This window comes from Littorina saxatilis, linkage group LG1 (genome assembly GCF_037325665.1).
Source record: "Littorina saxatilis isolate snail1 linkage group LG1, US_GU_Lsax_2.0, whole genome shotgun sequence".
NCBI lineage: Eukaryota > Metazoa > Mollusca > Gastropoda > Littorinimorpha > Littorinidae > Littorina > Littorina saxatilis.
This window is the reverse complement of record NC_090245.1, coordinates 81,449,544-81,458,027: the sequence shown is the minus strand read 5'-3', so window position 1 is coordinate 81,458,027 and position 8,484 is coordinate 81,449,544. Positions and strand designations below refer to the sequence as shown.

General features: G+C 43.2%; 2 protein-coding genes across 4 annotated transcripts in view; both read right to left on the bottom strand.

Annotated features, from left to right (window-relative positions):
- The window catches only part of LOC138981417 (peptidyl-prolyl cis-trans isomerase slr1251-like), a 167,059-nt gene that overhangs the window by 86,118 nt on the left and 72,457 nt on the right, over positions 1 to 8,484 (bottom strand). The gene's annotated exons all lie outside the window — the stretch shown is intronic.
- Positions 1 to 8,484, bottom strand: part of LOC138981373 (polypeptide N-acetylgalactosaminyltransferase 13-like) — a 76,804-nt gene that overhangs the window by 51,002 nt on the left and 17,318 nt on the right. For 2 of the 3 annotated variants that reach the window (XM_070354268.1, XM_070354278.1), the window contains exon 1: positions 3,162 to 4,106. The exons of the other annotated variant lie outside the window; for it this stretch is intronic. The gene's annotated coding sequence lies outside the window, so the exon portion shown is untranslated. Of the gene's footprint in view, positions 1 to 3,161; positions 4,107 to 8,484 lie in introns of those variants that run through there. 3 annotated transcript variants of the gene reach the window in all.

The window sequence follows — 8,484 nt, the reverse complement described above, 5'->3', positions numbered from 1 at the left end:
TCAATATTGTTGTGGTTTCTTTCCCAATAAAAGTGTTAACATGCTTTTGAAGAATTGATGGGACCATTTTAAAATCTGTCCGTACGTATGACTATGATCTTTTCTCAGTCTGAATTTAGTGTGAGAACCCGTATTGTAAGTTCGTTGTCACTATGGGCATTAACAGCGTGGTTCATAACATCTTCAAAGAGCTCATACTCAGAGTGACCGTAGTAGCATCTGAAATCTTTGTGTTTAACTGCAACAAAGAAAGAACAAGCCATGCGTTACTTGACTAAAATGCAAAAACCTCCAACTAATGTCACTAGCTAAAAACAATACATGAAAATGGAGGTTAGAGATAAGTTTCAATGCCTTGGGCACGTATTATAGGGCGCGTAACATGAGCACATGGGTACACTTTTATTTTGTTCTCGTACTTCTTCACGATACATCTAGTCATTATGCCCTTCTCCCATAAAGTTAAAGAGAGCCTAAAAATCAGTTTTTGTGGATAGCATACCAATGGACTGCGTATCTGTGGTGTTTTTTGTCTCCAACGTAGTCACATTTTTGTTGAAATCAAGTTTTCTTGAGTGATTGTGCTTAAACAAAACGCCTAAAATGCAAACAAAAAACACTGCTAAGTGCAGAAAACATTCACAACCATAACAAAACTAATCTGTTTTTAGTACGGACGCTTCTGACTCTTTTCTGTAAAACAATTTTAACCAGCATACCTTCACACCGCTTTCGCCTTTTGGGTACGAAATTGGGCGTAACAATCGTCTGGGTACGTCTTTTGGGCGTAACGTGTCTCGACCGTGAAAAATATTTGTCGGTTTATGTCTAAAAAGGTAACGGCAGTTTGCCTTGTCACAAAGACAAAATTATACACACATGCCTCTAAAAACTAAACCCTGCCTACAAGGGACCATTGTTGTGAAAAAATCGACCTTGACAGACGCTACGGGCGTGCGCGCGAGTAAATATGTGTGTGTGTGTGTGTGTGTGTGTGTGTGTGTGTCTGTGTCTGTGTGTGTGTGTGTGTGTGTGTGTGTGTGTGTATGTGTATGTGTGCGTGTGTTTACGAGATTCGTCTATTTTGTCTGTCAAATCCAGCACAGTAAATACATCGTCATGGATAATGTGTTGATCTTTTTTTTTGTTTTTTTTGGTGCCTGTTCATCCCCTTCTGATTTTCTTTGCTGATCATGATTTTTACTCAAACACATAGCGCGGCGACTAGTGACCTGGTTTTACTGTCTATCGGTCATTATGCTCAACTTCGCCTCAAAACGAATTGGTCTAAAACTGCACGCTAGACTGGTTTAGTGATGCACATCTGTGCAATGTGACAGCTAGCTTACTCTGAAGTATTTAGTTGGAAAGATACATGTACAGTGAAAGTAGACAACCACGAGGACAAAGAACCAGCTAAACAGGAATCGCTGTTCGGAGCAGCGTCAAGGGAGACAGAACCCACTGGGCATACATGCTTAAGCCTATAGTTGTGTGGAAGGGGAAAGGCACTTAGGAGGGACAAGCGGTTTGGAGGTGCGGACTGGTGGTGGTGGTGGTGGGGAGGGGGGGCTAAGATCCAGCTTAGGTGTGCGGTACGAGGGCGAGTCTTTTTGCTTGTTCAAGGCTTCTCATCAAAGACAAAGTTCCGTTCAACTACGACTATGCTGGGTTTGGAATTCATGTACATGCCTCTTTGTGAAGCGGCTCCTTTTAGAGAATCGGAGTCTAATGCTAGTAACATTCGTTCACTCTGTCCAAGTCCCTTGAACGAAAGGAAATGTCCGAGCCCCCAATATTTGAGATGACAATCCGAGCCCAAGGCCCTGAACACTTACTTGTCCTGTCAGAGAGTGAAGTTGAAATACACGTCGATGCTCGTAAATGGTACGTTGAAATGGAAAATCGAAAGAAAAGATATAAGCCAGAATTACTTAATTCAGTGGAACCTGCGATGAAAGAACACTCTTGGGACCAGCTAAAAGTGTCCCTTCATTCAAGGTGGCCTGTCATGACAGGTATATTTTGGTCAAGATAATACAAAAGGGAATCACAGAAGATGTCCTGCACTGGTAGGTGTCCTCACATCGCAGATATACCACTGTAAACGTTACAAGCCGAACTGTATCTATTCATGTAGCGAGTGCAGTGAAGCGTAACAAGTTTTAAGCTGTAAATGTATGAAAGGCAGTTCGCTGAAGGAGAAAATCTTCAAGGAAAAGAAGTTCTAAGCCAGCATAACTCCATATGAAAACTCACAGTCTGTACAGTTCTCTCTCTATCTATATATATTCATTAAGCAAATGTAATGCATAGTGAAACGTTGCACGCTGAATAATCATGTTAAAAAAAAGGTTCGTTGGCGGAAAACAAAATCAAAAGAGAATATATTATCAGATCGCACTACCAAAGATGATTACTGAGCTGAAGATAGTAATGCAAGCCATTGGACGGATTCCCATGCCCTTTCTTGAGCCCAGTCCTAAACTCTTTGTTGCAGTGTCACGCAAGACAGGGGAGATAAGCTGTGCCGTTACTCGTCATCCTTGGGTGATTCCAACTAGATGTAGCAGAATATATCAGCAACGCCATGCACGTAACACGATCAGGCTAAAGCGATCTTTGCAGAGAGTACAACTGAATGTAAAGACTGAGAAACAAATGGATAGACAACTATAGCGCTGGTGTTGAAGTAATTCACCAAGGAATGCTCCTGCTATTTTATTCAGATGATATTCATATGTCAGTGTACGTAGCTTCACGTTCTGACGAGATCAGTAAGCCTTTCTTTCTTTATCTTTCTTTATTTGGTGTTTAACGTCGTTTTCAACCACGAAGGTTATATCGCGACGGGGAAAGGGGGAAATGGGATAGAGCCACTTGTCAATTGTTTCTTGTTCACAAAAGCACTAATCAAAAATTTGCTCCAGGGATCAGTTAGCCTTGTTCTGGCGTTGTATTCAGCTGACATTCGCATGAGTAGTTATGTGTGTGCGTGCTCTAATCAGTTTTAAATTAAGGCACATCGATTCGTGGGATTCGACTGCCGTTACCTGAAGCTGCTAAAAACGGCTGACGCACAGCGAGTTATGTTGACATTGTCAACGTGAACATTTCGCAATGATCCATAAGCTTGCAAGGAAAATCTTGGTCTTACTTACCTGTGCGGGAAAACCGCGTCAAACTCCAAATGCCACTTCACGCGCACAGCACAGAACTTCACAGAAAAATCGAAGCAATATTACAGTCGCAGACTTTGCTCTCTTCTCTGGAACTCCACTATCCACCCGGTTCAAAGAACTCAGCTGTCCACCCGGTTCAAACAACCCGGAACAATCGTTACACCGATTGCACTGTGAACAATCAAGCTGCACTCTCGTGGCACCAGAGGTTTCTTAGTGCAGAGGCAAAAGTCCTTCTTTTTTCTGTCACAACACAAGTGATCTACAGTTAAAGAAGTAACAGCTTTTTTGGCCTATTGCGTCTAGTTTCGCTGCTACCAGTCACTGCCTCGCGCTATTCCTGTTCTACAACCATCGTCAAAACTGTCCTCAATATTGAGGGCATTAGCGCTATTACATCTTCAGTCTCACGCCTGCTTCTTCTTCTGTCCTACGACATCACTCATAGACTAACAGCTCAACGAGACTAGACGAAAGGAGTGTTCGTTCCAAGTCTGATTTTGCCAGCGCTGTCGCCAGAGCGAAAAGCCAGCAGCGTTGGCGCAGTGATCAGAAACGTTGACACACGCACAGTAAGTCACAAAGGTGTCACTGAGCGCCAAGGGGCATTGTTCGGGGTAAAGCGTTTGTCGTATTCATCCACCCGCCACATGCGACTTCAAAAGTAATCCCTGTAATGTTGAGTAGGAATTGGAAACACAACTTGATACGGGAGCCAACTGGTCTGGTGGGAAGAACGACGAATCAGGTGAAATGACGGAATTTGATTGTGGCAAAGTTCTTGTGTAGATGGTACATGTACATTTAAACTCTAGTCCGAAAGTGTTGACTGCCTGAAATTGAAATGCAGAGCAAACGAGCTCACACACACACACACACACACACACACACACACACACACACACACACACACACACACACACACACACACACACACACACACACACACACACACACTCAAACACTCACTCACACACACCAATTACTTTGTGAACAATTACAACTTGGAAACAGACTTCTATGCAGTGACAGCAATTAACTTTTACGCAATTCAAATGTATCAACTTCAGTGAAAAGCTTTCGGCAAAACTGCCCTCTTCAAAATACGTTTTCAACGACTGGCGATAAAAGTAGAGTAGGGAAAGGGCTCCTAATATGGACCACTTTTTGTTTCATGCTGATAACTAGCTTGTTTTCTTGTGAAGAAGTTTCATTTTGTGTTTGGTAGTCCTTCTCTCTTAGGTTAACCGTTAGGCCTAATTAGAGTAATATAGCTCTGATAGAGATTCAGCAAAAATTAAATACAGAAAAAATCACAAAGGGTCCATATTAGGAGCCTGGGCGCCTAATATGGACCAGTAAAGCGGCCTTCACGAATCACTGTAAAAATCCCCCAATACTTCAAAATAACATGATACAACTTAGTGTACAAGTCAGCCCAATTAAAATATGCTCTAGATTGATCTGTTTCGGGTTGATGAGAGCATTATTTGAAGCACACCAGGAAACTAAAGAAGCTTATAAACAAGTCGCGTAAGGCGAAATTACAACATTTAGTCAAGCTGTCGAACTAACAGAATGAAACTGAACTCACTGCATTTTTACAGCAAGAGCGTATATACTCGTAGCATCGTCAGTCCACCGCTCGATGCAATGGCAGTGAAATTGACAAGAAGAGCGGGGTACGTAGTAGTTGCGCTGAGAAGGATAGCACGCTTTTCTTTATCTCTATTCTTTTTAACTTTCTGAGCGTGTTTTTAATCCAAACATATCACATCTATATGTTTTTGGAATCAGGAACCCACAAGGAATAAGATGAAATTGTTTTTAAATCGATTTCGGAAATTTTATTTTAATAATAATGTTTGTATTTTTAATTTTTAATTTTAATGACCAAAGTCATTAATTAATTTTTAAGCCACCAAGCTGAAATGCAATACCGAAGTCCGGGCTTCGTCGAAGACTACTTGACCAAAATTTCAACCAATTTGGTTGAAAAATGAGAGCGTGACAGTGCCGCCTCAACTTTCACGAAAAGTCGGATATGACGTCATCAAAGACATTTATCAAAAAAATGAAAAAAACGTTCGGGGATTTCATACCCAGGAACTCTCATGTAAAATTTCATAAAGATCGGTCCAGTAGTTTGGTCTGAATCGCTCTACACGCACGCACACACGCACGCGCACACGCACGCACACACGCACACACACACATACACCACGACCCTCGTTTCGATTCCCCCTCGATGTTAAAACATTTAGTCAAAACTTGACTAAATGTAAAATAAGAGAAAAACGGTTTTGAGATTTGTGTTTCTGCAACTGTTTTGACATGTGCAAGTTATCCAGAGAGGGTGAATACAGCGAAGAAAACTTTTTTGAGAGCTCTAGCGCCGTTAGTTTGTCAGAACAGGAGGTGGTCCATATTAGGAGCCGGTCCATATTAGGAGCCCTTCCCCTATTCCGTCTACACGACTGCAAATTCGTCAAAATGTACACATCCTTGAAGGAAAATCACACTGTAGGGGAAGATAATGTTGCTTGAGCAAGTTTGATTAAGATTGTATTACTTGGGCGACGCGGGAACGACGTTCAGGTTGACAGGCCCTGCATTGTGTTTCTTACGCACGTTCATGCCATTGCACAACTGTACTTTTGCAAGCAAGTAATCATAAGCAGACAGACACACAGACACAGACACACACACACACACGCGGGAGAGAGAGAGAGAGAGAGAGAGAGAGAGAGAGAGAGAGAGAGAGAGAGAGAGAGAGACAGACAGACACACACACACACACACACACACACACACACACACACACACACACACACACAAACGAACAAACAGATAGACACACAGAGACAGATGGACAGAGACAGACAGAGGGAGAGACAAAGACAGAGACAGACAGAGTCAGACTGGGACAGACAGAAAAAGAAATCAGGTGGGAAGGTCTACGAACTGTCCATAAATGTCTTTGCAGGAGTCGTGGTAATCTCTTTGTTGGTTCTCTCTCCTTGTCTTTGCCAAAATCAATACTCACTCTGCTGTGTAGTGATTTTTAACTTCACAAAAACCGCACGAGAAAGATAGTTACGTGGTATAACAGGACTAGAAACCTTTATATATATATTCATGACGCTTTTTGAAAAGAACCTTGGCGGCTGAATAACATTATGATTAAACCACACCACTGTGCAAAATATTGATTCTCACTCACAATGTGATCATCCTTAGGGTGAAGAAGAAGTACTGTATATTTCCGATTTTTCGTGTCTGCATGATGAGTCAAGATCATTATCTTCGCAAAACAGATATGTTACGTCTAATCTATTACTGAATCTTCATCAAGACATACGGTATGGTTACTAGCCTAAGGTGTATGCATTAAAATGAACAAATTATGTATGCGTACTATACTATATGTATACAATGTTTGTATACATACCTGACACCTGGTAGCATATTTCATGCAGATGAAATCAGAACATAGAATTTCCGCTCACAGCTGCTGGTTTTTACATCGAATAGAAAAATCTATTTTTGATTCAAGACATAATGAGCTATCCTCCTTACTCCTAACCCCCACCCCCATCCCCGAAAAAAACAGGACTGTACCAAGCAACTAATCCACCATCAAACCAACATGAAGACGGACTTCGCGTCACCTTCGTACGACGTCAAAAGGTAACTATATTTTGACAAACATTTTGCCCAAACAGAGCAAGAACAGCCCATCACTGAACTCAGCTTTTGCTGTCCACTCTTGACTTTCAAGAACTGATCATTTCTCCCAAAAGTGGCGACCGATCAAAAAGCTACCAAGACTGCAAAAGTAGAAAGAACACTCTTGCATGATCAACGATCAGAAAAACGCTCCCCCCCCCCCCCCCCAAAAAAAATAAAAAAAATAAAAAAATAAAAAAAAAAATATAATTATACCGAGCAACAAAAGAAACGCGAATTTTCTCCAGAAAAACGTTTAATCATAATTTAAAAATGTCATTTCTCATAAACGTAACATCGAAACGAATCAAAATCACGGTGGTATGTTCTTCGCACACTGTTCTTGGCTATGGCATAGTCTTTCGCTGTCACGGGCAAAGGAAGCCTCTGCAGATGGTCAGTACGGTGTGTGACCCCCATGGACGTAGATGCCGGCCTGGCAGCGGCGCCTCATGGAGTGGATGAGTCGGTTGATGGCGTCTCTCGGGATGTTGTACCAGGCATTGATAAGGGCCTGACGCAGTTCTGCGGAGGTTCTTGGTCCTGGGCGTAACTGGTTGAGCTTTCTCTGAAGTTGGTCCCAGAAATGTTCAATGGGATTCAAATCTGGGCTGATGGCGGGCCAGGCCATGATGTCGATGTTATTGTGCTGCGGGAAGGCCTGCGTGACCCCGGCTGTGTGCGGGCGAGCATTATCTTCCTGCAGAACACAGTTTCTGCGCGCCTAAAAAAAGGGCACAACATGAGGCTGTAGGATCGAGCTGGTCAATATAACGCTGTGCTGTGATGCCGTTTCCCCGACCAGGACCAAGATTGTTGAAAAACACAGGTTCCAGGGATTGGTTGAGGCCGATTCCACCCCAGACCATGACGTTTGGTCCACCCTGGGCATTGTGTTCCATGATGCAGTCACCAGCATAGCGTTCACCTCTTCTTCGCCACACTCTGACACGCCCATCAACATGACTAATGCAGTAACGGCTCTCATCGGTGAACAGAATGTTTCGCCATTGTCTCCAGTTCCAGTTGATGTGATCCTGGGCCCACTGCTGGCGCGCCATGCGATGTCTTTGAGTGAGGACTGGTCCTCTAGCTGTACGGCAGTTTTGGAGGTCTCGCTCAGCAAGTCTTCGGCGTACTGTCTGGCCACTGATGGGTCTCTGGTGGTTACCGACGGTGTTCCTGACTGTTTCATTGGCTGTATGGAATCGGTTTCTCAAATGAGGACGCAGGATCTGGCGATCTTGTCTCCGTGTGGTAACGCGAGTTCTTCCACTTCGTTGTGTATCAGCAGTGCTTCCGGTGTTGACAAAACATAGCTGAAGACGATATACTGTTAACAGATGCACATTGAAAGCGACTGCTACCGCTTCTGGGTCATCACCAGCCGATAATCGACCCACTGCTCTCTCGCGTTGTTCTGGTGTCAATCTTGGCATCTTGACTCTGTCAAAAGTTAGACTGGCAGTAAGCGTGCCATGGTCTCTTTTTATTACTAATGCATCAGTGAACACATCTCACACATGAGGTTTCCCCTACTCCGCTCGCACGTGCTGCAAGCGCGCATCATGTG